This window comes from Podarcis erhardii (genome assembly GCF_964252035.2).
Source record: "Podarcis erhardii genome assembly, chromosome: 8".
NCBI lineage: Eukaryota > Metazoa > Chordata > Lepidosauria > Squamata > Lacertidae > Podarcis > Podarcis erhardii.
The window spans coordinates 38126924-38147984 of record NC_138499.1 but is presented as its reverse complement, the minus strand read 5'-3'; the positions used below and the strand labels follow the sequence as shown (position 1 = coordinate 38147984).

The following is a 21061-nucleotide window of genomic DNA, read 5'->3' as shown; positions in this document are numbered from 1 at the left end:
ATATTTGCCGCATTCATATACATTTCCATTTTGGAAGTTGGAGTGGTGGTGGTTCTGGGGTAAAACATTATAAAATGCTTATAGAATGGTAAATGAAGAGAGGTCAGGTTGATTTGATTTTTTTTTAGCCTAATAATTTCCAGCTGGTGTATCCATGCAGTTAAATGGTTGATAAGTTCCTGAATTATATGACAATGTATGTATACTTGGAAGCACTTGTTTCAATGTTATGTATACTTACTTGAATACATCTCAGCTAAGTCAGTAGGTCTTGCATTCAAGGAAACAAACAATTGAATGGGTTATGCACACCTTTTGTGAATGAAAGGTTTGTCCATTATTTATTTACTAGGAGAAGTGTAAGATGATGGCATAAAATAAATTTTTTGAAAAACATCAGTTGAAAATAGTGCCAGTTAAGAATTAAATATATATTTTCCTGCAAATAAGGACACATTCACTAGGGAAAGTTTATTGGTAATAACAATCTTGATTGCCTGAGAGCTTTTGTGGAAACAAAAGGCTATTACATTTGGCATTATGAAAAATTCAACATGTTTTAATTTTATTTTAATGTTCCAAATGTACTAAGCATTTCCCACAAATTAGAAAGCTAGATGATATTTATATCTATGCTGTGCAGCATGATGTCTATGCAAAAATAACCCCCACTGTGTTCATTGGGTCTTATTTCCAGGTAAATGTGTAATTCCACCTTGTTCATGTTTTAGTGAAGCAGACTGTATGCCCAAAATGAAACATGTGTCCTAGTGTTTTCCTGTATCAAACTCATAAACATTGCTTTAAGTGCCTTTACGGTATCAGTGCTAGTTGAACTTGCCATTATTTAGCATCTTTGCACCAGAAAATACATAAATCAACTGACCTACTGTCAGCATGGTCCATTATAGGTTCATTTCTGAACTATCTAACAGCAAAGGGCTGCACTGGGGATCCAGAAGAGGCTCACAACGTGTCCTGGCTCATGCTGGACAAAGGACGATTACTATTTTCTGCCAAAAATGTTATATATCACCAGTCAGTATGGTGGTACATAAGCAAGGCAAAGTTCAAAGGTGCAGCAGGTTCAAGCCATGGCTACACAGGCTGTTCTGTTGATCCAACAGTTGACATGCCCCCTGGCTTGCTGTTATATTATTATTTATAACAACAACATCATTTCTATTTTGTATCCCACCCATCTGACTGGGTTGCCCCAGCCACTTGGGCAAGCATTAAAAACTTCCCTATAGTACAGTGCTGCCTTCAGGTGTCTTCTAAAAGTTGTGTAGTTATTTACTTCCTTTACAACTGATAGAGGGCATTCCATAGGGAGGATGCCACTGCCAAGAAGGCCCTTTGTCTGATTCCCTGTGACTTCACTTCTCACAGTGAGGGAACTGCCAGAAGGCCCTCGGATCTGGACCTCAGAGGGGCAGGCATGGTTTTACTGCAGCAAATGGGATGTTTCTTTGGACTGTACAAGTAAGCAAGAACCCTTTCAGGTAAGTTGGGTCTCAGCAGTCTGTTCACACTGGTGCTGGTATCTCCGAGTCCTAGGTAATGGAGGTCTCAGTGGGTACATCTTTGGTCACCTCATCTGTAAAGTAAGGACAGAGGCAGGCTTTCTGGCAACATGGAAGGCAGTGCTGGAACTAGCAGTGAGGCTGGCATGGAGTGCTTGAATGACAGGAGGGTAGGCAGAGCAGCGTGTCGGGGTAACACATCACTGGGACCCTCCCTGAGATTGTTGAGCAGCAACTCCTCCCATCCCTCATCTTGATCAGGCCCTCCAAGATGTATCATTGGGATTCATAATACAACCTAGGTTTCCCAACAGTAAAAGATCTATATAATAGCTAGAGTGGGAAAAGTTGAGGGATGGAGCTGGCCTTTCACCAGAGCTGATGGAGTGAGCCTGCTTCCCAATTTTCCTATGGCTACAACAGTAGACATTCCTCTATAGAAGAGATGTCAGATCTAAACATCCTTTGATTGTTAAGTCTTCTCTTATTTGAAATTGACAAAAGCTTACTAGTTTTAGGTAGTTTCATTACACTAAAATGAGCAAATTCTGTTCCATCAAGTGAGACTTAATAACAAAGGGAAAATACAAATATTAAAATTCATGCTGCTAAAATGTATTCATCTAATCAGGAGCTTTGACTGATGAATATATTATAAATTAAAGAGATTTCTGTTTTGCAGATTTTAAAAAGTGATCTCAGAAGTACAGTGAATTGCCACCAAGATTATCTCATTGGCTTATTAGCAGCTTACATTTCAAGTAGTGCCAGAAGTTATGGGTTCTAATATGAATGCTTTTCTTCAACCTGTGCTATGAAATAGTTTGAAATATGAAAACAAGTGAACTGTTAAGATTATCAGATGGCAAAAGTGTTGCTAGAATATACCAAGGGAACTGATGTTTGGATATAAAGGTTATGATGGCTAAAAGCATAACTACTTATAGCCAACTTTCTTGTGAATGGATCCCATTTGCACTGCAATGCAGAAATGGACAGCTTTTACCTCTGAGGGAATGCAGTAACAAGAACAAGGCATGTCCAAGCCCCCCTTCTCTGTCTCCTTCTAGAAGAAAACACTAACTCAATAGGTACTGTCCCCCTGTAAAAGTGTATAATGTGGAGTTTGCATTTTTAAAAATGGGCAGAGTTGGAGTTTCATGGCTCAGCAGGAAGTAGTGTGCAAGAGATGCCATACAGAATAATTTCCTAAATATCTAAACTCCCTGTTAAACTTTCACAGGTAGGCAGTACCTATTTACTGTTTTCTTCTGGAAAGAGTCAGAGACCTAGCTAATACATGCCCTGCGCTGTATAGAGGATGCCCTCAATTTTCATGAGTCTCTATCCTTTTGGATCTGTTCTTGGGATAGAGGCCTTGGGTCAATCCCTTTTCCTCCAGCTCCTCTCACTTTGTCATCCAAGCCACAACCCAGTTGGGTGAGCCTCTACTGGCCAGCAGTAGGGCACTGTGCTTTTGACCTGTTCAGAGACATAGCCTTGCCAACAAAGGTCCGTATAGTAAAAGCTATGGTTTTCCCAGTAGTGATGTATGGAAGTGAGAGCTGGACCATAAAGAAGGCTGATTGCCAAAGAATTTATGCTTTTGAATTATGGTGCTGGAGGAGACTCTTGAGAGTCCCATGGACTGCAAGAAGATCAAACCTATCCATTCTTAACGAAATCAGCCCTGAGTGCTCACTGGAAGGACAGATCCTGAAGCTGAGACTCCAATACTTTGGCCACCTCATGAGAAGAGAAGAGTCCCTGGAAAAGACCCTGATGTTGGGAAAGAAGGAGGGCACAAGGAGAAGGGGACGACAGAGGACAAGATGTTTGGATAGTGTTCTCGAAGCTACCAGCATGAGTTTGACCAAACTGCAGGAGGCAGTGGAAGACAGGAGTGCCTGGCATGCTCTGGTACATGGGGTCACGAAGAGTCGGACATGACTAAACAACAATAAAAGCTGTCCAACCTGCATCAGCATACTTGGGAGAAGCCAAGTTAGGACCAGAATGGAAAGAGCAATAAAATCAACAGACAACAACAAGCATGCCATTAGACTATCTTCCATAGTCAGCCCCTCATTCATCTCAAAGGGACACGTGGAGGAGAGGTACCCAATGACCACCACCCAAATCTGGAAGCAATTCACTAGATTTGTTTTTCTGCTGGAAGCATGCTTTTGGTACCAAAGCAGGTTATGGATTCATCATTGGCTCTTGAATCCACCTATAGATTCCAAAACAGTTTGACTCCTGAAGCTTGTAAATCTATTATAATACAGAAATCCTGCAACTAAATCCTGCAAGATAAATCATACATTAAAAATGGAGTAAAAGTTTATATATATAGGAAAGCTAAGCCTCAGCATTTAAATTTTATAGTGTTTATCCTAATCTCGAGGTCCTGAGATTTGCAAAATGAAACTTGATAAGATGTGGCAAGAAGCACAGCCACATTGTGTCATTGTGTGTATTTGAACAAAACAGTGAAGATTTATCATAGAGTTAGGAGGATTAGCAATAAAGCTTTGCCATGTTCTTCAAAATCAGTCATATTAACAGCAGCTTTGCAAGACATCTGTGCAGTACGCTGTAGATGAAATACAAATAAATACACATAAAGAAAGTGATTATCACTTCTATAAGACTCCCAACCTAATGCTTTATACCCACAACAGCCCTAATTAGATAATTAATGGTCTCATTTTATGGACAGGAAAATGAGGCTTAGCCAGTGACTTGTCTAGACCAGCTTTCCCCCTCCCCTACTGGTTCTGCAGGCTAGGGATAATGGAAGTTATAGTCCAACAACATCTGGAGAGGGGACCCAAGGTTGGGAAAGTCCCGTCTAGGCAACTAGAAAGTCCATGGGTGAAAGGGATTTGAACAAAAAAATAATAATCCTGTGGTGCAAAATACACAATGAAACATGATTCAGGTAAGTAGCTGAATAAGTGTGCATGCACATGAAAGCTTATACCCAGAACAAACTTAGTTGGTCTCTAAGGTGCTACTGGACAATTTATTTATTTATTTATTTATTTATTTATTTATTTCAAAATGAAACATGATGTTCTCAAAAAGTGCAAGTGTGAATTAGAACACTCATATGCTTAAATATGTGTTATTAGGACACTTCTGCATTCTATCCACTGCAGTGGGAACTTCGTCATTCTAGTCCCCAGCATACTTCCATTCCGGGAAAAGTCTATAGAGAGCCATAGAAGCAGACTAGAAAATGAATAGAGTGTCCCTACTCCATACAGAGCTCCTTCACTACAAACATATCTATAGGTGCCACCTGTGGAATGCTGAACAGCATAGGGCAGGATGGTCATGGCTTCCATTTATGGAAAGATGGTTTGGCTTCCTACAGGATAACTTGCATGAGGGAGTTGTTCTGAGGTGGTTTGGCCTTTAGCAGCAGGCACAGCTTATACTTTCCTGCACTTCTGCTTGGTTTCGTGCAAGCTGCCCTTGCTATATTTTAATCACTATAAGCTTTAAACATATTCCTATGTCAAGTCTTCATTCCAGGTGCACCAGCATGCCCCCTTCCCTAAAAAGAGGGGGAGGGGGGAGAACGCAGCAAAATGGTTTCTGCTCTTTCTCAATTTAATCTTATTTCATGTGATATTGGGGGAGGGGTATTTAAAAGTGCAACACTTCTACCTTCAAAAGCAATAAGACTGCTGCATGCAGATAAGGTTTTCATTTGAGCTGGGAAGACTTCCGAGGAACTATATTTTTATTATCAAACCTAATTGTCACTTGTCACCCAAAGGGTCTCCCAGCAATTCACATTTTAAAAATATACATATATATATAGAACTATGTGCTATACATAGAAAGGATGGGAATAATGTAACATATTAATATTCTATACAACATATTGGAAAATCAAAAACAATTTAGGTAGATTGACCTTTGCTGCAGCCTGATAGGCTGCTTTGTATCCCCTTCCATCCAAAGTCCCACCAATGACTTGAAATACTGACTACACTACAGGACTGTCATAAACGACATCTTTAACCATGGTCAAAACAAAATAAAAAAATTCCTTCCAGTAGCACCTTAAAGACCAACTAAGTTAGTTCTAGGTATGAGCTTTCGTGTGCATGCACACTTCTTCAGATACACACTGTGTATCTTTCTTCAGATACACACTGTGAGCTTTCGTGTGCATGCACACTTCTTCAGATACACACTGTGTATCTGAAGAAGTGTGCATGCACACTGTGTATCTGAAGAAGTGTGCATGCACACGAAAGCTCATACCTAGAACTAACTTAGTTGGTCTTTAAGGTGCTACTGGAAGGAATTTTTTTATTTTGTTTTGACTATGGCAGACCAACACGGCTACCTATCTGTATCTTTAACCATGGTCTCCCATCCTGAAATAGCAAGCTAAGAGATTGCATTTTTACTGGAATTGCATTGGCAGGGCCTTTTCATACATTTTTTTTATAAGGAGGGGGACGGAACCAAAATGAAGCATGGTAGTAACGAGTCAGTATATACAGTGGCACCTCAGGTTAAGAACTTAATTCGTTCTGGAGGTCCGTTCTTAACCTGAAACTGTTCTTAACCTGAAGCACCACTTTAGCTAATGGAGCATCCCGCTGCCACTGCGCCGCCAGAGCACAATTTCTGTTCTCATCCTGAAGCAAAGTTCTTAACCCGAGGTACTATTTCTGAATTAGCAGAGTCTGTAACCTGAGGCGCCTGTAACCTGAAGTGTCTGTAACCCGAGGTACCACTGTAATTATAATGGGACTTAGGTTGCAATCCTACTTCCATTTACCAGGGAGTAAGTCCTATTAAATTCAATAGTGTCTGCTTCCAAGTAGACATGTTTTAAGACTGCAGTCTATGTACACTGTAGGTATATTTGACCCCAATGACATATGCCTTGCAGGAAAACATTTGGCCATTGGCTCATTATTTACAAATCACGGATAACAACCATGCATAGAGAGAGTGAAGAATTCCGTTTCCTAGCGCCAGCTTTAAACTGACTGTATACAGTACTACAATGAGTTTCAAATTGGCATCATAGCCTGGAGGGGGGGAGGAGAGGTTAAAGCAACAATAGGCCAAACCAAGAACTGGTTCAGGCCACACAAAACCAGTGTGAGAAAACACCCTCGCTTTAATCCTATACTTTTTTTTTTTTAACCTGAGAGTAAACTTCAACTGAACCGATGTTACTTCGGAGGAAAAGCACAGAGGCTTTTAGGCTGATAGTTCTCAGGGGGAGGGCGAGGGCTTGCGCGCAAATGACTTTGCGCAGCTTCGCACATGCTGCTAAAACAACAAAGCCGAATGCGGAAGAATAGATCGTCACAGTTCTCGCAACCCGAATTATGACTGGTTTAAAGGGGGGGAAAGGGGGGGACCTTTCCTTGGCTTACTATTCATTTATTTGGGCGCCTGCATTGGCTGGCTGCCTTCTCTCTCTTCCTCCCCTCACACGTCTTGGTCCAAACCCAGAGCATTGCCTTTAAAAAGAAAGAAAAGGGAGGGGATGGCGAGAGCGCCGCTTTCTCGACAGCGTCTGCTCCGTTACACGGAGGGGGCCGATTCAAACCTATTGTGTGCGGGCAGCAGCATCCCCCGCCCCGCCCCCTTCCCCATTTCAGCCTGGACCAAACCATCCCGAAGTCGAGGGGGCCCCGAGAGGCAGCGGGGAAAGGAGCATGCCAGCCCCTTGGCCCAGCCGCGCTCTCCCGAGAGCTCAAGGCCGGAGCTCGAACCGGGGCTTCTGGCTGCTTTTTGGCTAGACCCTGCGAGGCCGCCCATGGAGAAAAGGCAGCCCCGGAGCAAGGCAGCTACTTTCCCTCGACTCCCCCTCCGCGTTGGCGAGGCAGTGGGAAGGACGGAGCTCGGCGCCGCGCCTCTAGCTGTGGCGGCAGCAGCAGCAGCAGCAGCTGCAGCTCGGTCGTGGGAGAGTTTCATTCAGCGCGTGGAGGGAGCCCCGCGCGCGCAGGCAGGACGGCTTAGCGGGCTGCGCTGCTCCCGCGCCCCCTCAGCGGCTCGCCGCCTCGTCTCCCCTTTCCACGGGAGCTGGCGTCGCCTGGCGCGGGGCTTGGTATCTCTGAGGAGAGGCGCGGCAGGTAAGGGTGCTTCTGAGAGAAACGGAGAGGGAATCCGGGCGCCTCGGGACCGGTGGCGGCGGCGGAAGAATACCGGAGGGGTGTGTGGAGAAGGTTGGCTGGCTGGCTGTCGCGCTCGTTGTCTGGCGCAGCTACAGCTCCGTCTCGTCTGCCCTCCCCAACCCCCTCACATCTCGCCTGCTCTGACTGGAGCGCCTGTGCCTTGTTTTGTTGCAATGGCCATAAGCACAGGCAAGCAAGCCAGCAAGCAACGCTGCTGCCCGTTGAAATAGCAGCAGCTGAGTCCTTTGGGAAAGGGGGGGGGCCGCTTGCTTGCTTTGTGCATGCGCCAACCACCTGGACTGAGCCCCCCCCCCTCCAAAAGGGCATTGTTCTTCCAGTCTCTCGGAGATATTTGGGTTAGAAGCAGGAAGTGGGGGGGCAGGTTTTGGGGGGAGGTTGCTCGTGTAAACTGGGTTTGTACTGCAGAGAGGAGGGTGGGTTATCTGCGTGTGCGTAGAGGGAGGCAGGCTTGTTTCCTTGCAGATCTTTAGAGATGGAAGTAATTCCAGGAGAATAGCAAAAGGTTGGATACCCAGAGCTGCCAAGAGGATTCTGTTGGCTCTGCCTGGGAAGCGGAAGAGCTGTTGGTTGCTGAGATCCAGGTGCAGCAGCTTCTGGTTCCAAAGTCTTGCTAGTATCACTGTTGCATCCCGAGGCTGGGATCACGTGCATACTTACCCGGGGATGCCTGAACTTGGACTGAAGACAGCCAAAGTTTGGGGGGAACTGCTTTGAACGAACATCCTCCTCGCCCCAAATAATTGCTACAGTTTGCTTGAGAACACCAGCACCACACTTGCGATGATCAGTCTCTCTTCACCTTAGGTGAGATTATTTTTGAGTAAGCATGCACAGGAATAGGCTGTATGGCTCCTGAGAATATGTATGTTGTGAATAGTTTGCTTTTGGCATTGTGCATGGCAATCCTCAGAAGCCATACTCATTGGAGTTTACTCCCTAGTAAGTATTTTTAGGGTTTCAGCTTTAATGTCATTCATTCTCTCTCTCTCTCTAATAGTTCAGCAGTGTTTTTGGTTGCAGTCCTAGGAACATTTACTTGGGGAGTAAGTGGAACTAAGCACAGTGGGACTTGCTTCCAAATAAACATCCATAGGGTTGCATTATTGGAGGACAACTGTGTTTTCACATTTGAGGTGCACCTGTTAGGTGGGAACTGGAGTTACAGTTGCAACTGAATAAATTGTGTTAAGGCAGTATCCTAGACTTCTAGTAATGGCACGGATCTAGAGGAGGACTTTTCACACAGGCTTTCCTTACCTAAAACATCCAAGATACTTGCCTGCCAAACTTCTTTCATCAGTGTCATTTCATTTTAGTGCAGGTCCTTGTAATGGCAATATTATGATCTCATTCTCATCCATAGATGTGGTATAGTGGCTAGGAGTATAAGTTGTGATGTGGGAAGATTCTACTTAAAATCTCATCTAATTTATTGGGGGGGGGCTTTCTCCCTTCCCTTTTAGAATCATGTAATTGTAGAGTTGGAGGGTCACCTAGTTCATAGGCAGGTTGCCCGTATGGGGCTCAAACTCATGACCTTGGCATTATTAACACCATTCTCTAACCACCTGAGCTAACTGAGCCCATTTGTAGTGTGAGGATAAGAATACAGTAATGGCCTACTGCATAAGGCTGTTATAGTAACTTTTAAGAAAACATGAAATATTCAACCAGTTAGGCAACAGGTTATGTACTAGAACTGCTTAGATATGAATGGGCCTCATGAAGAGGCTATGTAAAATTCTTGCTTGTGGTGGCATTCTATACAGTAGGCTTAAAGCTATTTACTCCATGCCACCTCCCCAGTCATAGTTTTAAAACCCTTCTAGGGAATCCTGGTGTTTTTGGAGAACTTATCAGTGCATTCTTTAGTGAGAAGACCTATGATGTTAGACAAAGTTCATTACATTTAGTCCTCCATTATTGATCTTTCTTTCATGAACAGTTTTGCCAGAAGATGTTGGGTGCATTTAAGGCACGCTTATGGGTGCACATAGGATAACAGTGGAACTCAAAATGTATGGCCAGTGCCTGATGATTGCAGTGCATGATCTCCTACAACAGAGATGGGGAACCTGTGTCTGTCCAAATATTGCTGAACTACAACTCCCGTCATTCCTGACCATTGGTCATAACTGACTAGAACTGATGGAAGTTTTAGGTCAGCAGCATTTGGAGGGTCACAGTTTCCCCAACCTTGCCCTACAGTATACAAGGACTTTTTGGTCATGTGCTAATGTTCTGTAGCAAGTATGTAGTTGTATGTATTCCTGGCAGATAAGTTGATGCAGAAGAGGTTTCCTGAAGACAGAGAGTTCTAAAACCACTGGTATAAGAGACTCTTCATGCCCATTCCACGTGCAGCCTTGTTTGTAGAGCATCTCTTGCCCTCTGCAAAAGCATTTTTCATTGCTATCCACATGTGGGCTGCAATATTTGAATGGAACTTTTAGTAGCTTTGTGAAAATGGAAGCAAAAATGTTTTGCATTAAAAAAAAAATCTCACTGGTATCAAGAGAAATTGCATTAATAAGCATTTGACTTTAGGATATGTTATGAGCAACAAACTCAGTGGAAAAACTATTGAGCCAGTGCAAATATAAATCCAGGTTAGTTCTTCCTTACATCAAGAATTTGTCTTGGGCCTGTTGTATGTCTGAAATACTTTTTTTTTATTTAATTCATTGAGCAATTTTGCTTCGCTTAAATGGTCCTGAGTAAGCTGCTCCTTACAGGACCATTGAAAAACTGTTAATAAAATTTAAAACTATAACAACACTGGCCTAGAAAGATTACATATTTATGACTTGATCTTGGGGTTGTCCAATGTGCTTTAATTCTTTTATGATGAATGAATAAACACAAGGTTCCTTCCTCTAACCCAGACTTCGGTCCTGTTCCAAATCTGGTACACATCTGTCACAACACTACATGAAATTAAGCTCCTATGAGGGTAACTTTTTTAAATAAAAGGTTGGTAACTGGTCAGATTTCAAAGGGATGCTCTTTCTTTTCAGAGAGGTGAACCTAGTGTGGCAAAAATGCTAAAAAGATACATAGAGACTATACCTCCTTATATATTCTCTAGCTCTTTAGAGGTTATTTTGTTAGTCAGTCAACTGACCACTGGTTTCACAGTAGTCAGATATATGTCATGTATCCTTTTTGTGGAAATGGCGATGAACCTTTTTTATCTCAATCATGATGTCTCCTGATAGGAAATACAAGGAGCTCCTTGCTGCACCCTGCCACAGTCAGCTTCAGGAATGCCAGGGTCGTAAGTCTTAACCATTTGTAAAACGATCAGACAATTGTGATGGAGGTAGCAAATAATGAAATGGGGGCGGGGAAATCTCTTGGTTGCTACAACAATGTGACGTGAAATTCCAGCGGATTAATCAAGGCAGCTTGCTCCTACATGATAGTAGAAAGGGTGGAGACTTCCTTATGGATCAGCCATAGTGGCAGAAATTATTGTGTTGCTGCTAGTGCGGAATGGAATCGGTCAGCTTGCAGAATCAACTTTCCAAGAGCCAGAAATCAGTTTCAAGCCTTCCATTGTCGTAAGACTGATATCCGCATATCTCAGTTTTAAGTTGTGAAGAATGCCTGATTAAGACTTGTGTCAGTGAGCAGGAGTATACAAGAGGAGGGTGGGGGATACTGATGAGAAAGGTGATGACACTGAAGCATCTGAGTTGGATAATATGAAGCAAAAATGCTTGTGTTGGCCTGACGTCTGCTTAGTGTAACCTTTACCACATTTAAAATCTGGCTTTTGCTGTGCATTCAACATGTGTGTTTCATATGTACTCTGTATTTTATTTGTTTAACTTCATTTTTTAAAATATCTCTTTGGGCTCTTCCTGAGAAAGGATTTCCATGATGAAAACTAAGAACTCTTTATTCTCTTCAGTATTATGTACTTTTGTATTTACAGAACATTATTGGTAATTTCCCTTAAAATAGTTAACCATTTTATTTCATCATGTCATAATAACAGTTGATGGACTTGGTTCTGTTTTGTAAGTGATGTCAGTGTCTCATGCGCACTTCTCTTAAGTTGATGATTTAAATACTTGTCTACTCTTTGATAATATTTGACTGGTCAATTGAGCAATATTCCTTTACCAATGAGTTGCCTGAAATCTTGTATTTCATTTCATAATGTTATGTTCTCAGAAGCATGATAATGATTTGCCCTATGTTGAGGTGGAGAAGTAATTGATAAATCATAGTGGTTGATTATAAGATGCAGCCATTAAAATTTCATTTCAAGTAAAACTGTATTATTACCAGACAGGTAACCCATTATTTTGTAGCTGGTCAAATGGAATCAAATATCTGTAAAAGCCTATCGAAAGAGAGATGTATTTCAGCTGACACGGAAAAGTAAACTGTTGATGCTTGGAGAGCATTTCATAGTTGGGCTGCCGCTACAGAGAAAACTGTATCCTGTTCACTACACAATGTTACTTATGTGGTAATGGGATTGAGAAGCCACCCCGCTTAAGCTTCTTTGACAAAAAGGCAGGAGAAAAGTGCAGTAAAATAAATAAATGTATAGATTGCAAGACAACAAGTTGCAGTCATATATATATATCCATTTATGTTTTTAGAGCATTGTGATGTATTCAAGATCCCAGATTAAGAAAGTCTGTGCTGAGGTGTTTGCCATGCAGTGTCAGTACTCCAAGATCATGGCAGCAAAGGATTTTCTTCAGTCTTGAATCGTCAAACTTCAAAAAATCATGTAAAACCTTTAGGATGACTTTCGTGAAACAAGGTTGATTTTCACTCTCATATCTGAATGCTGGCTTTTGTACTTCTATGCAGATTCAGAAGTAAGCTTTGCATAGATGAGTAGAACATGAGATTAGGACTCTATGGAAATACTTGATGTGAAAATTAATGACCATGGTTATTGCTTTGAATCTAACCTTCAAAACCCCTATTTGCAACTCAGCTGGATGGGCAAATTCATTTTGCATTAGTTTCTGTTGGTTTCTTTGTTACACAGATCTCTTCTTGTTGTTTTCTGGGCTAGTTTTGCTCTCTAGAGCAGTGTTTCCCAACCTTGTGCCTCCAGCTGTTTTTGGACTACAATTCCCATCATCCCTTGCCACTGGTCTTGCTAGTCAGGGATGATGGGAGTTGTAGTTCAAAAACAGCTGGAGGCACAAGGTTGGGAAACACTGCTCTAGAGTAGCAACTCCCAAACTGTGTTCCACAGGCAACTACAGTGGTACCTCGGGTTAAGTACTTACGGTAATTCGTTCTGGAGGTCCGTTCTTAACCTGAAACTGTTCTTAACCTGAGGTACCACTTTAGCTAATGGGGCCTCCTGCTGCGGCCGCCGCACAATTTCTGTTCTCATCCAGAAGCAAAGTTCTTAACCCGAGGTACTATTTCTGGGTTAGTGGAGTCTGTAACCTGAAGTGTCTGTGACCTGAAGCGTCTGTAACCCGAGGTACCACTGTAGTTGTCCACAAGCTTCATTCAGGTGGTCCACAGCATATCTGTGAAGAACAGTTACAATTTGAATTCCATAAAATTTGATGGCATTCAAATTCTGTTACAATAAAATGCATTACAGTGGTACCTCGGTTTAACAACAGCCCTGTTTATGAACTATTCCGGTTTAAGAACGCCGCAAAACTGGAAATAGTATCCTGGTTTGCGAACTTTACCTCAGTCTAAGAACAGAAGCCGAACAGTGGAAGGGCACCGGCGGCAGGAGGCCTCATTAGGGAAAGCACGTCTCGGTTTAAGAACAGTTTCAGTTTAAGAACAGACTTCCGGAATAGATTAAGTTCGTAAACTGAGGTACCACTGTATAAGAAAATAAGAAGCAATAAAAATACAACTAAAGATCATATAGCATCTAGCAAAGTGCATTACAGTTGCTACAACAGGCAGAAAACAAGGTTCTGCCAGGAGCCTTAGCACTTTTCAAGTGGTTCATGGCGAAAGGAAGTTTGGGAACCACTGCTCTGCAGGAGCCAACTAAAGCATGCCTGATTTCTTCTGGCTACAGCCCATTATGTAGAAAGGATTTTCCATGTGGACATCTATGCAGCTTTGTGGTCTGTTCTGTCAATGGAAATAATGTACATTCAGTTAGAAGGAAAAATATAATAAGCACGCAACGTATGCACATTTAACTTGTGCACATTTCGCTTTATGTGCTTGGCAAAAAACAAACAAATAAGGTGTGGAAAGGCGTCAGTGTCTGGGGGGGAAAGACTTTGGCAATCCCACCTGCCATTGAACCCATGACCATATGCAATTTTGGCTTTAGGCATGATCCCCAGAACTATAGTGAATGTTGAGAAATCTGTGTAGTTACAAATAATGCCCCGCCCTTATCAATATTCATATTGTATTGCCATTGGTATTCCAGGTGACAACAGTTGCATACTTTCATCTGTATAGACACACTTGTGTTTACTCTTGATGCTGCATGACATTTTGATCCTAAACAGTCTTACCTCTTGTTTGCTTACTATCAAATCAACTGTGTGAGATATTAAAGATTTATATTGCAGCAAAATTAAGCATTTGTAAAAGCCTCAAAGTAATACTGATTTAAGGTAGTCTTTTAATGTCTATTCATGGCTGTTTATAGCCATAAGACTGCAAATCTATTGTTGCCTCCTTTTATTTAATTTAATTATAAGACAAGTAGATACCATTTCTTTCTCTTCCTGCCCACAGCAAAACTATACTACTACTGTACAACAGAACTGTCTTTGTTTTTATGAATCTATGAAATTGTGTAACTCCAAGAGCAATCCTTCCTTTCAGGAAGAGACTGTTCCGTTTAGGTCAAAAGTGACAAAATTAATAACTGGTGACGCAGCATTTGCTAACTCTGTAATCCCACTGTTAGTAAAATAAAATACACCCCCCCTCAAGTTCCATGAATTAAAACATAAGCTTCGTAGAAATGAGATAAAACAAAGCTCCCCCTCCTCACTTTTAATCAATGTAAAATTTAGCATGAAATTGGAGAAGATAAAAGGCTTACATTTAAGGAGTTATCCCTTTGAGTTTAGAAGTATAGCTGAACTGCTAGCTTGACAACTTTCTACATTTTCCCTCACCGTAATGTGGTTTGGCGCTACATAATGGAAATGTTATTTATACATGCCTGGTTGCAGCCTTGCAAGTGCAAATAGTAAAGAAATCCATTTGATCCATGCCTTGCACTTACCATATTTTTCTGTGTATAACATGCCCCCATGTATAAGATGCCCCCTATTTTGGGGGACTAAAATTAAAGAAAATGGGGGAAGATTGCCGAAAATCACTCACCCAACTGACAAACGCTAACAATCACGACACCCGCCAAATTGCCAAAGCCAATCCAAAGCAGCCCTTGCCGCATCCGCTAGTAACCCACCCATTTGACAAAGCAGCAGCCAATCCAAAGCAGCCCTTGCAGCAGACTCCATTCACCCACCCAATCGCAAGGTCCTGCTTGCGGCTGCAACCAATCGCCCGTTGTCGTCCCCCCTCTGCACTACCCATGTATAAGATCCCCCCCCATTTAAAATTTTATTTTTGTGTAAAAAAACCCTTTGTCTTTTACACGGAAAAGTATAGTATATTGAGCAAATTTTAAAAGTGGGCATGCCATTGGGTTGCAACCCTGTGCCTTGCTCCACTTGCAAGAAATCCTGCTGATTTTTTTTTTTAATGGCCACCTCCTACCATGATCCTCACTGCTTGAATTGATGACAAGCTGCTGCCAATATGGGGAGAGGCAGTCATGTGAGGAGCACCATTGTGTACAGATGTGTTTGCAGCTGCTTGATAAATATCACTGGGCACTGAGTTCTTAGTATACTGAGAAGAATGTTCATGTATGTATATTTGTAGTAATAAAAAAAAATGTGCCATGAATTTAGCGTGGTTCCTTCATCCCTTTGATGTCTGTGTTTTTGGCATGTGTTTTCAGGAAAGAGACTTGTTCGATGAATCATAAAGGATTTCCTATCACTAATATGATAATTTACAAGGCCAGATACGATATTTATTTGTCTGGACCCAATGAATGTTCCTTACTCTCTTTTCACCCCGCTCCCAAAAAAAAAAAAAAAAAAAAAAGATTGTCTAATTCTGACTTCTTTTATTTTTCATTGAGAAACCAGTGAAACCAAATCCTTAATATATGGGACTGGTGTTTAAGGCTGCAGTCCTACAAACACATTGCGAGTTATATAATTGAACTAGTTTTTAAGATATTTTCATTGTTTTATTGTTTGTTTGCTTCCTTGGGCTCCTTTAGGAGGGAGGACAGGGTATAAACTTAATAACTAAATAAACTAGTGGCTTTACTTTTGAGTAAGTTGCATAGAATCAATTGCTGTGCTAGCTAAATATTTTTCTGCTATGGAAATGCATCTGGGTTTGTTTGTTTGTTTTTTTATCTCTTGGAATTTAGTGTACTCTTACTAGTCTTTTGATAGCTCTGATTAGGATGGTTTCAGTTTTATGTCATTATGAAGCTAATATGTTACTTCTTTAGAGTAAAAACTACTTTAGTTTGGGAGATCTATGGATTCCCAAGGACAATGAGTTGGATAACTTCCATGTGCTGCCTTACCTGCCACACCCTCTGGGCTCATGGAGCCTTCCCACAGAGTCCCTTTGACATGCAATCTATTGCAAATTATCCATGAACTACAGTAATTCTTTTATAATACTTATCCTAGTGACTGGAATAGCAAAATTTGCTAACTGTGCAGAGAAAGACTTGCTAGTTAATATCTATTAATTTTAACATGCTTTTGTGCAAAAAGAGTTTGCTCTATCAAATGAACCTTAGAAACATCTTACAATGCATCAATATATCATATATACCTGCCTAAATGATAAGTGACAGTCTCTGAACATTACTGTTCTCTGCACCCCCAGGGCCCCGCACAAGCAAGCTGTAGTTGTAGTGGTAGAGCACATGCAAAGCAGAAAGTCCCAGGTTGAGTCCCATTATCTAAAAATCTCCAGGTAGTCCTTGCTTCCAAGTCCATGTAAATGCTGAGCTAAATACACCAGTAATGTCACTTAGCCTAAGGCAGCTTCCTAAACTATGGGAGGTAATTGCAAAAAGGGGAAAAAAGGAGGGGGATATAAGAACACAAGTATGTGAGGACATGCTAAAGTAAAGTATCAACTATATTTGTGTAGTTTTGCTGCTGCTCAAGGTGCTGTGTGTTGTGTGTTTGCTCTTTTCATTTAACCCCATTCTCTTTTCCAATAATCTGATAACTCCGGTACAAACTTTCTACCAGTGGGTTTCCATAAGAAGTGAGGTGGGTGGCAGCCTGGGTTCTCATGGCTGAGCAACTGGGAGAATATTTTGCTATGGACTCACTTTTCCAGCTTTAAACATGAAAGTTATCAAACCAGTTCAATTAAAATGTAATCCTCATAAGGGGAAAAGGAACCGCATTGACATAACTCGTTCCAGATGTGCTTACCAATAGGCTCTTTCTTTCTCTGGCTTGGGATTTAGCCAGGTTCATCCGCTCTGTGTCTGTTTTTGGTCAGTTCCTGGGAAATCGGGAAGAGCAGCTAGTGTGGGAAAAGGCAAATGCTGATAAAATTTTGTATTTGCGAAGTGTCAGGAAAGTGGACAACAGAGATGAGAAGCATTAATGAAAGTCTTTTATAGTAGCTATGACAGGATAGCACTCCAAATTGCTATATTGTGTTCTTGTGTTAAGATACTGCATCTTCACTGCTAGGGTCGGGAACCTTGGGTCCAGAGGCCAAATGGGCCTTTCTCTCTGGCCTTGGAACTCTCCTCAGGCAACACCTACTCACCAACTCTGCTTCCCACCCTTGTTGAGTGCTCTTGTCTGGTTGGAATGTGTCCTAGAACTGCAATAACAACTCTTTCTTATCTGGATGGAAAATGGAGGTGGATGTGTGTAGAAATTAGCCTACTGTCACTAAATGTTTCTTCCCTTGTTCCAGCCACTTTTTCCTTTGGTCCCACCCAATGGGGGCATATGGGGGCTTGGAAACAGCTTCCCCACTTTTGCTTTACTTGGAGGTCTTGGAAGTGTTGGTCCAGCTGTAGTATTGTTCAACTGGCAAAGGGAACAGAGACAGAGTTGGGAGGACTGAAGCTGATTTTCAGTTTTGGAGCCTTAGATTGTGTGCCTAGATAGCTCAGTTGGCTAGAGCATGGTGCTGATGAAACCAAGGTTTCAAGTTCAATCCCCATATGGGACAGCTGCATTACAGAAGGTTGGAATAGATGATCCCCAGGGTTCTTTCCAACTCTATAATTCTATGATACTAGTGAAATACTTTTAATTGTGTGCTCCCCTCGTAAGTATACAGTGTGTGTGTGTGTGTGTGTGTGTGACATTAATGTTTGCACTCTCTTGTGAGTTGTATTTTTAAAGCCATAATTCTAAATAGTGATGCTCAGAATTCAACAATGTTGCTCACCCCAGGGGCTGAGTATGCTCAAAGCTTTCTCTGAAACTTGGAGCAGCAGAGGTGAAAGAATAAAGCCTGTTGCCTCCCCAACCTCAAATTTCCACTGAAGCTTGTGATTTGTTTTGGTCCTACACTTGCCTAGTGTGTTCTATGTCCCCTGGATTGAGGACTCCTAGCTCAGAGTCTGCATTAGGTAGAACGTGAGTTTTCATGCTGTGTTTCAGAGGTGTGTCATGAGGTAAGGGGTTAAGGTAGTGTGGTCATAGCAACAACTAATTATTGGTTCAAGCATCTAGAGAACAAGCTTCCTTTGGAGACAACTTTTTTGTTGGACCGTTTTCCCTGGCTTGTAGTGTTATTCCATGCATACTGATGGTGCCTAATACATATTTCTATCACATTGTAGTGTGCATGCACACGAAAGCTCATACCTAGAACTAACTCAGTTGGTCTTTAAGGTGCTACTGGAAGGAATTTTTTTATTTTGTTTTGACCATGGCAGACCAACACGGCTACCTATCTGTAACATTGTAGTGTAGTTTGGGTTGATACTCCCAAGTATTATTGTTATTATGGAGAGTACAGATGCTGCAACAGAATCTCAGATGCAACAGCTGTTCAGAATCTCTCCAGCTGTTATCCATGCAACACAATATTGCCTTGCAATTTTACATGCTTATTTATTTATTTATTTATTTATTTATTGAATTTAGTTATTGGATATAGTTTTGTTGCAATCTGTGAGAGTTCACTTGATAATAAGGAGTTAACATATAAAGAATTAATGCCCATTTCCCCCAAAAAGCAGCTCACTTTCATCACCTGGCTGACTATGGACTTTGCGTGTACAGCGTCTCAATTTAGGTTCCAATCCACATAATAAGTTCAGGAGGAAATTGTTGTTGATTAATCATACAGCCAAATGTATATGGTTTTGTATACTAAAAAAGGAAATTAGGAACTTTGGATACACTGTTAATTCAAAAGTGCATTCCAGTATAGATCTGTTTCTCTGATGCTGATGAATTTGGCTTTCAAAATATGTTTCAGAATAACACAATAGGAGATTTATTATATGATCATTTAAGGTTTTTTGAGGGAGAGCCACAGGTTCAACATCTCCCTTAGAAGGCCTTTTCAATTTAGATTCTATTACTTTGGGGTGGTTTTTTTAAAAAGCCCTGAATTTTTGTGTTAGCTTTGTTTCTGGGTTTGTTTGTTTTTTAATCATTATAAAAATAAATGAGATTATGAGAATGCAAACTATTTTTGATAGCCTAACGTTTAATCTGTTGCACAGATAATATATATTAATATCAAAGCTGTTATAAATAAAACAAAAATCCAGCAAGCATCTCTCTTGGAAGTTAAATCTAGATATACTACTGTGCTGGGGATGCCTACATGTAAACATTTAATTAAACAACAGTAAGAGAAAGAAGAAATCAAATAAGTTTGAAAATAAATCTTTAACCCTAGTCCAAATAAACCGGATTTTGACCCAAAGTACAAGCACTCTTTCAATTATATGCAATCAAGCAGTGTAGATATTCTTTTAGTTTTACTTGTTCATATCTGTCTAATATAATTCAGTATGTGGTATAATATGTTGCTTCTTCTTTTTAAAATGCAGTCTCTTTCCTTCTTGTAGCTAGGAAAAAAAATCTAGGTCAAAGAGATGCTGTCTTATTAATAACTTAGGGCTCCGTTCAACAGAAATTATCTTCAGTGGCTTCCTAGCTTTTCTGTTCCATATCCATTGTTCTGAGACCCTTGCTTCTGACCTTTTCCTCCTCTACAGCCTTCTAAGTTTCATACAGCCAAAGGTTGTGTGACTGTGTGTGCTTATGATTGATTTCTTTGGATTTTTTTCAGCTTTTGTTTCTGCATTTACATTGCTGTTCCTCCAACAGAAATACTTGCTAGCATGACTCAGTGGCTAAACATATTTTACTCAGAAGCAAGTCCTTTTGATTTAAGTGAGAATAAGGTCTACTTCACATGCACATTACTATATGTTGGCACTGTGACTATTCCACTGTGGGGTGCCACAGGGTACCATTCTGTCTCTGAAGCGGTTTAACAGTGCTTAGGGGATTTGGCGTACTGTATCATCAAGATGCAAGTGACACATAGCTCTGTCACAACTGAATAATGTGCAGATGTGCAAGTTCTGAGCCCAGTGCCTGGATACATTGGTGGTCTGCATGAGGGCCACAAGCTGAAGCTGAATGCTGACAAAGCTGAGACCCTGGTTGTGAGTGGTGGTCCCCAGTTCTGGGAGTTAGTCTCCCTGTTTTGGACTGAGGTGGCTCTCCCAATTAGGGAGCAGGTGTGTGCCCTGGGGGAACTCACCTTTAACACTGGAGCCCCAAGTGCCTGGCTAGGAACATTTTTTACAGCTTCATTTGGTGTGCTATCTACTTTTGTATCTGGACAAGGATAGGTTGGCAACAGTGATCCGTGCATCTTGTCCAATGCCCCGTAATGCAGGAATCCTGCCCACAACCATCCCTGGGTGGGCTTGAACCATTAACCTTGTTAACAGCCATATGCACCAACCCTTTACGCCACGAGGCTTCTGCAGCTGTGCAAAATGCAGTGGTAATGCTGCTAGCTGGAGCAACCTACTATGGTCATGTAACACCATTGCTGAAAGAGCAGCAATGGCTGCCAGTTTGCTACCAGGTCAGGTTTAAGGTTTTGTTGTCTTACAAAGTCTTAAGCAGTTTGGAACCTGAAGGAACGTGTTCACCCATATAGACTGGCTATTGAGATATTAGGATATGGCCCGTTCGGTTGTTCACAACATGCAGAAGAGCATTTGGCAGGAATCAGGGTGAGGGCTTTTTTACCCCTCTTGTGGCACCATGGAAATAAGATGGACACCAA

The 21061-nt window shown here is 41.5% G+C and overlaps 1 protein-coding gene across 1 annotated transcript in view; it reads left to right on the top strand.

Annotated features, from left to right (window-relative positions):
* The first annotated feature begins 6972 nt into the window (after positions 1–6972).
* The window catches only part of FAM110B (family with sequence similarity 110 member B), a 72438-nt gene continuing 58349 nt past the window's right edge, over positions 6973–21061 (top strand). The window contains exon 1 of the mRNA XM_081874562.1: positions 6973–7648. The gene's annotated coding sequence lies outside the window, so the exon portion shown is untranslated. The remainder of the gene's footprint in view (positions 7649–21061) is intronic.